General features: G+C 43.9%; 1 protein-coding gene across 6 annotated transcripts in view; it reads right to left on the reverse strand.

Moving 5' to 3' along the window:
* The window catches only part of LOC136871784 (zinc finger protein interacting with ribonucleoprotein K), an 87,131-nt gene that overhangs the window by 72,789 nt on the left and 574 nt on the right, over window positions 1-13,768 (reverse strand). The gene's annotated exons all lie outside the window — the stretch shown is intronic.

Here is a 13,768-nt window from a genome sequence, read left to right on the forward strand (position 1 = left end):
TTTGTAAAATATTTTATACCATACACTGTAGTTTCTTATTCTCCGACTTTACATACCGATTTTCATTAAATACTGTTTACCCATTTTCTCGTTACTCGGCGCTGATATGGACTTAGTAACAAAAATCCAAATTCATGAATATCTTTGTGATCATAGCCAGTACGGTAAGAATGTATAAGACATGAATAATAGGAAATTTAATACTATATAACCTTAGTTATGTAGCATTCATCGATTACACCTCTAATAAGAAATATTTGAGAATTACATTTTAGGCCTTCCCCTAAACTACCATTTCACTCAGCGTGAATAAAATAATTTACAGCCTAGACTATAGCGACTTATTTCCTAACTTTGCGTACCGATTTTCATCAAGATAGGACTGCTAATAACAACAATATTTGAGAATTGAATTTTACGCCTTCCCCTAAACTACAATTTTTCTCAGCGTGAATACAATTATTGATAGCCTAGATTGTAGCAACTTATTCCCCAACTTTGCATACCGGTACCCATTTTCTTTAAAAATACGACCACTAATAACATAAATAGTTGAGAATTCAATTTTAGGCCTACCCCTAAACTACCATTTCACTCAGCGTGAGTAAAATGATTTATAGCCTAGATTGTAGAGGCTCATCCCCGGACTTCACATACCGATTTTCATTAGACCACTAATAACATTAATAGTTGAGAATTCAATTTTAGGCCTTCCCCTGAACTACCATTTCACTCAGCGTGAGCAAAATGATTTATAGCCTAGATTGTAGAGGCTCATCCCCCGACTTCACATACCGATTTTCATTAAATTCTCTTCAACCGTTTTCTCGTGATGCGTGTACATACATACATACAGACAGACAGAAATTACGGAAAAGTAAAAAGTGCATTTTCATGTTACTATGGACATGACCGATACAGAAATACCATTATTTTCAAATTCTGAGCAATGTACAGACAAAACTCTTATTATATATATATAGAAGATATACGTAATTTACATTAGATGTTAAAATAACACATAAAAATACGCAACACAAACTAAAATGAAGTCAATAGGATAAAAGCGCAACTGACACAAATACACTAGCACAGAGGACATCATTACACACTATAAAACAGACCAATCATCCCTCATAAAGCAGATGACAAGTTCTGCTGACTGCTCGACACCTCGCAAGATAAGGGAGATTGTATTCGGGAGGTTAAGACTACGGCGCAGATCGATACGTCCACACACTCCGTAAGGATGTGTACCATGGTAAAATAATCGCTGCGAGTACACACTGGAAGGGGTTCTCCTTTTGATAGATGGGAGTGAGTCAGGATACCGTGGCATATCCGAAGACGTAATAATACCACTGCTTCCCTCCGCGAAGCCCAAAGGGAAGTCCTCCATACCTTCGTTGTTCCTTTTATTGCTCTCGGGTTATTTGGAAGTGGAATGGCCTGCCCCTCCATCTCCCAATGGGACATAACCACATGTCTCAGCTGAGCGCAAATATCATTTGCTGGAACCTTGTAAGGCAACGGGGGCAAAGTAACTGCCTACTTGGCAGCCTCATCTGCTAGCTTATTTCCCTCCACACCCATGTGGGTACGGAGCCACATAAACGTGATTCTGGTGCCGGCATCTGAACACCCGGCCAGCAGGTCCTGGATCCGCTGTACCAGAGGGTGTCGAGGGAAACAAGTAGCGAACTCAAGGAGTCAGTACACAGAAGAATGTGTCGGCGCTCATCTGACAGTGCGTACCATAGAGCTTCACGCATAGCATAGAGCTCCGCTGTGTACACACTACAGGTTTCCGGGAAAGCAAAAAGAAACCTATTATTGTCGACAGCGAATGCACAGCCCAGCTTCATTTCTGTCCTTGAACCATCCGTGTTGACGACGACTGAACCTGGACAGCGGCCAACAACGGACAGAAAGAGCCTCCAGTAAATCGAAGGATCCATGTTTTCCTTCGGGCCAGTGTGCAGTTCCAGGATTATTTCAGGATGTCCCACTACCCACAGAGTTACCCCACTTGGTTGTCTGACAAGGCAAGGAACCGAAGGTACGTGAAACAACCTGTAATTGCTATCCAAGCATACACCGACCGGCCGTGTTGCTCAAGGACAAGCACCCTACAGTAGACTGTGTCCATTGTTGAATATGCAAGGATAGCTTGGGTGAAGTGGCATCTGTCGCAAATTTGCAGCATATGACGAAAGGAGCCGCTGGCGCCTCAAATGTAAAGGTGGCACACCAGATTCAGCAAACAGGCCAGCCACGGGGCTTGTAAGAAAAGCTCCCGTTGCCAACCTAACACCGCTGTGGTGGAAGCTATTCAGCTTCGCAAGAACGCCTGGTTTTGCTGAGCCATATGCTCCACTGCCGTAGTCTAACCTGGATAAAATCTGTGCCCTATAGAATCGCAGGAGCACCGTGCGGTCAGCTCCCCAATTAGTGTTGCTAAGAAACTTCAAGAGATTAAGCCTCTTAGTGCATTGCACTTTTAGCTCCCGCACGTGTGTCTCCCACGATAATTTACTATCCAAAAGGAGCCCAAGTAATCGGTGAGTGGCAACTACGGGAAGAGCGACATTTCCTACATAAACTTCAGGATGTGGGTGAAGAGTACGTTGATTACAGAAGTGGACAACAGACGTCTTTGTGGTAGAAAACCGAAAGCCATGTCCTAAAGTCCACTGCTCCACTCTCCTAATAACTTGCTGTAATTGTCGCTCTGCGTTGCCATACTACACGAGCTATAGTGCAGAGCGAAATCATCCACAGATAGCGACAGTATTACTGCTGAACCAGCAGCAGCGGCAATCCTGTTTATGGCAATCATGAACAGAGTGACACTAACAACCTGTGAGACTCCATTTTCTTGAACGTGGTATTGCGAATATGTCCTCCCTACTCGGACACGGAATAGACGGAGGGACAAAAAATTTGCAATAAATACCGGCAAGTTACCTCAGAATCTCCACTGATGCAGGACTGAATGGATACCATATCGCCATGTGGTGTCGTAGGCCTTCTGTAAGTCAAAGAAAACAGCTACCAAATGCTGTTTGCGGAGAAACGCATCCTGGATAGAGCTCTCCAGGCGTACCAACTAGTAAGTGGTCAAATGAGCAGCTCGAGAACCACACTGGTACTCGAACACGAGTCCTTGTTTCTCCAGACACCACACAAGTCAGTGATTTATCACCCTCTCAAATAGCTTACACAGGCAGTTTGTACGACAAATCGGTCTGTAACTTCCTGCATACTTAGGATCTTTGTCAGGCTTGAGGACAGGAATTACTATGCACTCTCGCCACGAAGACGGAAAATCACCTGCTATCGAGATTCGGTTGAACACACGAAGGAGATATAGAAGGCTGTCCTCACTAAGGTGTTTCAACATCTGGTTATGGATGTTGTCTGGTCCAGGAGACATGTCCTTGCAAAGCGCTTAGGCGCTGCGGGGTTCCCACTCCACGGATGGGCACATTGTAGTCCTCTGAAGCTTGAGTGGCAAAACTAAGGTGATGACGTTCTACATCCTGCTTCAGAGCGAGGAAATCATGATGGTAATTCCCAAAGCCACACACATCCGCGAAATGACTAGCTAGAGTGTTAGCAATCAAGAGTGGTTCAGTGACGACACTGCCTGCAATGGAAATTCCTGGTACAGAAGATTATCCTTGGATACCCGCAATACGTCGAAGTTTTGGTCACACTTGAGATTATGGAGTATGTGACATCATAGACGACACATATCTCTCCCACGAAGCTTTCTTACTTTGGCGAATAAGAACTCGCGCCTCAGCGCGCAGTTTCTTAATAGTTACCAAGTTGGCCACAGTAGGTTACCTTAAATAACGTTTATGGTCTCGATGGCGTTCTTTGATAGCTGCTGCAATTTCTTCGTTCCGCCAAGGAACGAGTTTTCGGCGAGGAGGCCGGGAGAAGGAACGAATGGACTCCTCAGAAGCAGGCAGGATAACTTGTGTTATGTAAGTTATTTCGCCGACTACGATCCACGTGGTATCAGCGTTAAAGACAGCTAGGGACGTGTACTTCGGCCAATCAGCATGTTTATAAATCCATCGAGGGGGAGCCTCGACGGATTTTTGTTTCACCAAACTAAGGATGATGGGAAAATGGTCACTCACAAAGATCATCGTGTGTATTCCACCGAAACAGCGGAACCAATGTTCGGCTGCACAGACTTACGTCTATACGAGAATAATACCAATATAATGGTCCGTTATTGGACATTATAAATTTTCCTGCTAACTCATTCTTGGTTGCCTGCGTTTCGCCCTCGTGTGCTAAGTTAGACTCGTCAGTTGGGACTTAGCACACCACCCAAGACGCAAGGCTAGTGCATACCGTGGAGGCCACTGCATAGGCTATTTGAAGCCACCAGCAGTGCCAATGCACCAAGAATGAGTTAGCAGGAAAATTTATAATGTCCAATAACGGACCATTATATTGGTATTATAAATTTACTCATTCGGGACAAATATTTCAGGTTCCCTATGGGAATCAACATCTACATCATATACGAGAATATGCGCCGTCACGTACACAAAAGTGAGTTGGTTCCCCTCTGTTCAAAATACATAAATCCAGTCTGTTACTAATGTTTCCAGCTCTCATCCCCTTGGGACAAGGCATCTCAGAGCCCCATATGGGGTGTTGGGCGTTAAAATCTCCCAATAAGAGAAAGGGAGGTGGAAGCTGATCTATAAGATTAGTGACATCAATGATGTTAAGTCTCACCTGGTGGAAAAATAAACATTACACACTGTTGCTATGGCTGGCAGCAGAACGCGAACAGCTACAGCCTCCAGCGGGGTTCTTAATGGAAGCTCTTCACTATAGGTATCAGAACGGACAAAAATGCCAACACCACCGGAAGTGCAGTGGGCATAATGTCGTTCTGTCGAGTATAGTCGAAAATTGCTCAAGACCGAATGCTGACCTGGTCTGAAATTTGTATCCTGAATACAGACTATACTCGCCGAATACTCGCTAATTAGCTGGCGCAGCTCAGCAAGATGCCTATCATAACCGTTACAATTCCATTGTAACAGTGCCATATTGCGAGTGTGGACTTCTGAGGTTTAGGTTAGGAGCAGAGTAATGCTACCTAACCTAACCTACACTCACATCCCCATCTGAAGATGGAGATAAATGCTCCATGTGCATCACCTAGTCACCAGACGAGGTGATACATGCCTAGAATTTCTTGGACGTAGTCCGGGGGCGTGCAGGTTTTCCAGGAGGAACACCCGCTGCCGCAGAATCAGGCCCTCCAGGTGGAGGGCGTGACGCCCCATGTGTAGCAGGTGTGGAAGAATGCCTAGTAAGGGCGCTCTTCTTCCTCTCCGTCGATTCTTGTTTAGACGGGCTGTGAGGTGATTTCCCAGCCGTGGTCGACGATGCCGCGTGCACCGGCTTGGGCGCGGCTTTCGCCAACCTCGTTGGGGAAGGAGATGTTGTCTTCTTTCCCTGCTGTGCCGGCGTAGGTTTCTTAGCCAGCACAGGCTTTTTCGTGGTCAAAGGCAGGGATGGACCCTCCTTCGAGCTCGTTCTCTTTGCGGCGTTGCTCACAGGAGCAACTGACGCCTTGGGCGCAGCAATCTTCTGGAAAGGTGTTCCAGTTGAAAATGAGGAACCTGGGAGAGACTGTGCTATCATGCTGAAGTCTAGTGTCTTGGCCGGTGCATTCAGAGAATTAAACTTACGGCGCGCTTCCTGGTAGGAAAGACCATCCAGGGTCTTGATCTCCTGGATCATCTTCTAACTCAGATAGGTCGAACAATTCCGATCCCGAGGAGAATTAAGACCAGAGCAGTTAGTGCACTTGTACGGAGGTGTGCACTCCTCTGCGCTGTGAGCTACTTTCCCACAACGAGATACCATGTGTCCGAATCTCTGGCATTGATAGCACCGTATAGGAGGCGGGATGTATGGCCTCAAATTGCAACGCTAGGTTGTTACCTTGAATTTCTCTGGCAACACTGACAATTTGAAGGAGACAATGAATGCACCCGTGGCAACATCTTCACCGTTGACTTTGTGCGTAATGCACCGGACATGTGTCACACCACGGTGCTTCACGTCTTCCATCAATTCATCGTCGGTGTTCAGAATTTAAGATCACGGTGTAAAATAAATGCACGAACCAGATTCAAGGTTTGTTCTGTTCCTCTTTGGGAGGGTTGAGTGGCTCAGACCGTTAAGGCGCTGGTCTTCTGACCCCAACTTGGCAGGTTCGATCCAGACTCAGTCCAGTGGTATTTGAAGGTGCTCAAATACATCAGCCTCATGTCCGTAGATTTATGGCATGTAAAATAACTCCTGCGGGAGTAAATTCTGGCACCTCGGCGTCTCCGAAAACTGTAAAATAGTAGTTAGTGCGACATAAAACAAATAACATTATTATTATTCTTCCTCTTTGATGCCAAGCAACTGATACCAATATAATGGTCCGTTATTGGACATTATAAATTTTCCAGCTAACTCATACTTGGTTGCCTGCGTTTCGCCCTCGTGTGCTAAGTTAGGCTCGTCAGTTGGAACTTAGCACACCACCCAAATATAGAATAAGACGCAAGGCTAGTGCATACCGTGGAGGCCACTGCATAGGCTACTTGAAGCCACCAGCAGTGCCAATGCACTATGAGAGCTATGTCTCATTTTCAAAAATTGATGCCTGCCTGGCCATCAAATGATGTAGATGTTGATTCCCATAGGGAACCTAAAATATTTGTCCCGAATGAGTAAATTTATAATACCAATATAATGGTCCATTATTGGACATTATAAATTTTCCAGCTAACTCATTCTTGGTTGCCTGCGTTTCGCCCTCGTGTGCTAAGTTAGGCTCGTCAGTTGGGAGTTAGCACACCACCCAATGTAGATGTTGATTCCCATAGGGAACCTAAAATATATATATATAGGGTGGTGTGCTAAGTCCCAACTGACGAGCCTAACTTAGCACACGAGGGCGAAACGCAGGCAACCAAGAATGAGTTAGCTGGAAAATTTATAATGTCCAATAACGGACCATTATATTGGTATTATAAATTTACTCATTCGGGACAAATATTTTAGGTTCCCTATGGGAATCAACATCTACATCTTAAGCAACTGATCGGCTTGGAAGCGCAGTGCTCGTCTTCAGGAGCAAACCACCATTGCGCATTTTCTTTACATCCTCAAGTTCACCGTATACACCTTCCATGTGACGACCGAAAAGTATCAATTTAACCAGCTTGAAATCTTGCCCATCGGTTCTGGTAGCAACGACGAACCTAGGGAAGCTGGAACCCAGCCTAATACGCTGGGCTTTTTCCCAAGGGGTTGCCCCCTTAGGGAATCAAAAGTTATAGACCGGGGTAGCAAACTACTCGAGGTGGCAGGAGTTGTTTTGACGCCATGCCCGAAATCATCCTCCCCGAATGCTACCCACTCCAATCAGGGGGTCTCTGTAGATGAACCAAGCAGCCAAGGCAATACCCACCTGGTCATAGCCGGTACTGCCCGAGGTTCGATGTTGGACAATGCCTAATACGGTATGACTGAGGCAATGAGTACTAGGACTCCCTTCCTCCAGTCACCCGTAATAGCATGTACCCCATAGTGTGTACAGAGCGCTAAATATAGGTAAAAATAAATAAAAATAATTAATAAGAATATGTTCATCTGGCATTCGGCTGTGCGGGGACCTGTGTTGTCAGGCAGATACTACTGCCCAGGTACATGACACTCCCACTCACCGCTTCCTGGGTGGTTACTGACACAGGCTTTCGAGCGTAGTCGCACACATAGGAGCTCCATCGCCGAGCAGCACACACATCAAAAATTTTGAAATGGTCTACAACTAACCCTCAAAAAAACAATAAAAAATAAAGAGGGGTCCATGGTCACATGACCCCTTAAGTCGCCTTCAACGACAGGCAGGGATTACCTGTGAATTTATTCAGCCCCTCCCATACACAGGCGGTCCAATACATTATACCAAACAGCAATCCATGGCCGCGCCTAGGTCGCCACTTTTAGTCGCCTCTTACAACAAGCAGGGGATACTGCGGGTGTATTCTACATGTGCGTCCCCCACTCGCAGGGGGTCAGATCTTGGGATCCAGAGGCTGACACACTACCACAGAGGAAGCTATAGGCTGGCTGAAATATCATAATAAGGTTAACCAAGAAAATAGGAAGGCTATCTTTGAACAGTTTCGGCAGACGGAAGATCAGAGCAGACAGAGAATTCTTCTGCCGACATGCAAAAAAAGTTAACAGTAAACGGATCCAAAATGTGACTGAATATAGAAGAAAATATTCCCAAACACCTGAAGGGAATAACATTAATGTGCGATGATGATGATGATGATGATGATGATGATGATGATGATGATGATGCTTGTTGATTAAACAGGCCTAACATCTAGGTCCTCGGCCCCTAACGGTACAAAATGAAATGACAAATTAAAATTCCAAAACATCCACTGACCAAAATAAAAAATGTGATGAAGAACGAATGGATGGATATGAATTGAAAACAATCAGTGGATCCGACCCTAAAACTAGTATTACTGACCAAGGGACCACTTCTAAAGCACAATCCTGAATCGAGAATGCTGTCTAAAGGGGTCCAAAACCCAGGTCAACGGCCCCTCATAATGGTACTTGTCCAAGTAAAGTAGAACCATGGTATTTGTCATGTTGGGGTACTAATCAGAAGTAGCGTAGACTCAGGGTGTTCCACACATGATGGTACTACCCACAAGTATTGTACGTCGTACAGGTAACGCAGCCCTATGGTGTTTGTCACCTAGGTGTACTAATCACGGGCGCCGGTATTCCCGTGGTGTTCCTCATACAGTGGGTACTAATCACAGGGAATGCAGACCCATGGTGTCGCTCAAATAGTGGTACTAATCACAGGCAACGCCAGACCCGTGGTGTTTTTCACAATGGTACTAATCACGGGTACTGGAAACCCACAGTGAACCACTCTTGCTGCTACTAATCACAAACCTATTGTGTACCTAATATAGTGGTACTACTTGCAAGTAAAGGTGATCCATGGTTTTCCCCGCGTGATGCTACTAATCGGAAGTAGTTTCATGGTCCTATTACAATCATCCCTTGGTCGCCCCTTTTAGTCGCCTCTCACGACAGGCAGGGGATACTGTGGGTGTATTTTTCGTCTGCATCCCCCCGAATTGGGGGTAGACAGAGAGAGAAAATAATAAAAAAGAAGGGATCCGTCACTTCGAAAAATGAAGTATAATAATAATTTCGTGTGGCTATTTCTAGCCGAGTGCAGCCCTTGTAAGGCAGACCCTCCGATGAGGGTGGGCGGCATCTGCCATATGTAGGTAACTGCGTGTTATTGTGGTGGAGGATAGTGTTATGTGTGGTGTGTGAGTTGCAGGGATGTTGGGGACAGCACAAACACCCAGCCCCCGGGCCATTGGAATTAACCAATTAAGGTGAAAATCCCCGACCCGGCCGGGAATCGAACCCGGGACCCTCTGAACCGAAGGCCAGTACGCTGACCATTCAGCCAACGAGTCGGACGAAAAATGAAGTAACAAACAAAGAAAGGCGAGGGCCACGAAGGGCATGAAAATGAAAGACTCCCTAGGCCTCGAATGCTCTAATACCGTCGGGGTCGGAAAAGAACAAGAGTTGAACAAGGGAGGTCGGACAGGATAGATGAATGTGAGGTGCCTGGCACAAGTAAGTGTAAGCAATGCCAGGACTCACCTAAGGGCCCCGTGGTCGCCATCCCACGCTCCCAAGTTGAGAGCCCCTTGGGTCCCTTTTAGTCGCCTCTTACGATAGGCAGGGGATACCGTGGGTGTATTCTTCATCTGCGTCCCCCACCCACAAGGTGTGTCAGAAATTGTTTCTGCATTCCCTCTCAGTTACAGATATGTGGGTATAGACTGCAATGAACTGAGCTCGATAGCTTTAGTCGCTTAAGTGCGACCAGTATCCAGTATTCGGGAGATAGTAGGTTCGAACCCCACTGTCGGCAGCCCTGAAAATGGTTTTCGGTGGTTTCCCATTTTCACACCAGGCAAATGCTGGGGCTGTACCTTAATTAAGGCCACGGCTGCTTCCTTTCCCCTCCTAGCCCTTCCCTGTCCCATCGTCGCCATAAGACCTAATAAGACCTATCTGTGTCAGTACGACGTGAAGCAACTAGCAAAAAAATAAAAGACTGCAATGAAAAAACTGGGAGCAGATGGAATTTTGTCATGCGATATGAGAATGATGCAATACAACAGAGGGAATAATATACTGTACAATTAAATTAAGGAGTCGGTGCTAGAGCATATCAACAACTTTTCCTTGCGTAGAGTATATTACAGAAGGAAAGAAACAAGCAGGATGTACAGAATGTACTTAGAGTGGATCAGGGAATCCTGTCAATACACTGATATATTCAACCAAGAATATAATTTGGTATTTTTTTCAGCCAAAAAAGGATAGGTGTGAAGTATGCACACTTATGCTAGTTCTTCTGGAGAGAAAGCAAACTTGGCAAAGAAATACTCTCCTCGCATTGCAAATGTCAAGGAACTGAAAGAAAATGGTAAAGTCACTTCACTCTCAGACAAGTCTGTTACCAGAGCATATTTCAATCTGCAGAAACTATTCACTACTCCTCAGTCTAATATGAGCCTCGTCCACAGTCTACAACATGGGAAACCGCTCGTCATGGTCCAAATGAAACAGCCAGGTTTCTTACGCCATTTCTTACAGACGTAAGCTGATCAAGCAAGTGAACTTATCAAGAAGACCATGAACATAATAAATGTGAACTACCGGTACCTCCCAAATGTACAGCCACCACAGGAAGAAACCTTCTATGGATTTTCAGGACAAACAACCAAAGCCTAGTTTCCGAAAAAAAGGCAGTGGTAAATCGTTTCAACAATGCACCACAAAGAATTCAATGAACAATCAGGAAAGATGTAGGGTCAGGAAGGGTAATTGTAAACAAGGGGTAATTATAAACATGGTCTATAACTTGGTTCATATTTGTAACAGTTGGCAGCTCTAGGCAGCACTGTGTAATACAGGAAGTTAGCTTTCCCTCCAAATAGTTTCCCAACACATGTAGTGGAACTGTTTCATGTTGTGAGCTTTTGTTTTTCATGTTCAAGACTGAAGTGAATGTTATAATCACCACTAAATATTTGAACAATAATAAGGCATACTAAAGAAAGGTTAGTTGAAACATTACAGTTATAATAATAAAGCAGGGAGATTAAACAACTGTTTAAGAAAAGTTTACATGATACTGAATAGGTTAGAATGGAAGTACATTGGTGTTTACAATTACCTCCAATAATTTTACATCGGGGGTAAATGTAAACATCTTCATTCGTGTCACAGAAACCTGTAGGTAGCCTATGTAGCCTATTTAAAATTTTCAAAGTTTATAGAGTCTTGGCAGATTGTTTTACTTAGTATATTCATTTATTCAACAGGAACAAGATGCCAAGAACCTATGTGAAAAAAAAAAAAAAAAAGAAGACCCGTCCTATACAAAAGCAGATGTTCAGAATGCAGTTAATGATATTGTTAATCACATTTGCACATACAGGCAGGCACAAGAACGTTATGGTGTTCCCATTTCTGTTCTGTACCATCGCATAAAGGGAAGAAAAGTGCCCATTGATACACTAGGTGCTGGAAGATCTACAGTTCTGAAATCTGGCGTTGAACAGGAAATAGTCACTTGCCTTATAGCAAGATCACAAATTGGGTACCCGTGTGATAAGCAGGAATTGAAAAATCATGTTGGTGATTATGTACAGGCAAACAACATAAATTCAGTCTTTAAAGATGGCATACCAGGGGAAGACTGGTACCAGTCCTTTATGAAGCGCCATCCCAATCTGTCATTAAAGAAAGCTGAACATCTGCAGAAATCTAGAAAATGTGCTGGTGATCCAGCTGCAGTCTATGATTTCTATGCGAAGCTAATAAGATTGTGCGATAAATATAATTAAGTATCCAGAAAAATCTCTGTTTGTCTTCAATTGTGATGAAAGTGGCTTTTCTCATGATCTTAGTAGACTGAGAGCAATTGGCGAAAAGGGTAAGGCACTTAGTCGAGTATCAGGAGGCTCTGGCCGGGAGTCAACCACTGTTTTGCTGTGTGTGTCTGCTGATGGCCATTTTTTGCCACCCTTGATAGTATTTAAGGGTGCTGCAGTACAAGCAAGGTGGACATCTGAGGCAGCTTATCCAGGTACCCAGTATGCAGCATCCAAAAATGGATGGATGGAAGAGCCGCAGTTCTTTTCTTGGTTTACATGTTGTTTCATTCCTCATGCGAGAAATATCAGAATCAATCATAATTTGCCTGATCAGACAGCAGTGCTCACATTTGATAGACATAGCAGTCACATAAGTATTACAATAGTAGAAGCTGCTAAAATAACAATATCCAACTTGTGCGACTGCCTAGTCACCTGACAGACAGAATCCAACCACTGGATAAATGTGTGTTTGGTCCAGTGAAAACTACGTGGGACAAAAAATTGGTGGAAAATGGTAAAACTGAAATGGGCAGGGGTCCAAGTCGCCTAACAAAAGAACAGTTTGGGGCACTTCTTGGAGAAGTGTTACATGCAGCAGTAACACCAAAAAATGTAGTGAGTGGTTTTATGAACACTGGTGTGTTTCCTGTTGATTCATCCAAGTTCCCAGAAGATTTGTTTGACCCAAATGACTTGCTAAGGTACAAATCTTACAAACAGCCTAAACTCTCTACTGATATGACCCTGCCACCTACTTCACTTTCAGCTGATATTCCAATGCCATCTACTTCAAGCTCATTTGATACATCACTGCCATCTACTTCGCATTCAGCTAACACGCCATTGTCTTCTAATTCTCATAGAAATTTACCCCAAGGACACCTATAAAGACTGTGATCACAACCTCTACTTCTTTTGAAACTGGACACACATCTAATATGGGACTTGAAAGTGTTGTTCTGGACTTATCCACCAGAATCAGGCAGCCATCACCGAGAAAGCTTTGTATTCCTACTCCAAAAAGTGTTGTTGAGATATTCTCTAACGTTATGGGGAACTGTGTTCGAGATTCAAAAGCAGCAGTTGATGTAAAGAAAACACTGATTCCAAGACTGAAACAACTGAGCTACAGAGAAGTGCCAACAACTACAGAGGTTTTAGATAAATTGAAAGATGCAGAGAAGAAAAGGTTAAACAAGAAAACATGTGTGATGAAAGGCAGCAAAGGTATAAAAACTGTTAAAATGAAGAAAAGTACGGGTATAAAGAAACCTGAGACAAACAACACCGATGTCGAGAGCATTGAACTGACAGACGCTGAAAATGAAGAAGACATCAGAACAGAACTCGAAATTGATGCAACAGAAGACATAATTTGTGAATGCCCAAGTCCTGAGTCCGTAACTCCTGGTTCTTATATTTTGGTTGATTTTCTTGAGGGTAATAGGAAAAAAAAACATTACACGTATATTTGTGTGGTTAACTCAGTGTTGGAAAACAGTGAATACATTGTGACTGGACTGAAAAGCACAAATATCACCAACACAACTTTTGTTATTGTAGAAACATCTGTTTCTACAAACATCTTGTTTCTACAATTCATTATTCAATGGTAAAAGGTGTATTACTAGCCCCAAATGTAGAGTCACATGATCGTAAACGTTTTTATGTTTTTTCTGGGTCTGTGAATATTAATGAGAAAA

This window comes from Anabrus simplex, chromosome 4 (assembly GCF_040414725.1).
Source record: "Anabrus simplex isolate iqAnaSimp1 chromosome 4, ASM4041472v1, whole genome shotgun sequence".
Classification (NCBI taxonomy): domain Eukaryota; kingdom Metazoa; phylum Arthropoda; class Insecta; order Orthoptera; family Tettigoniidae; genus Anabrus; species Anabrus simplex.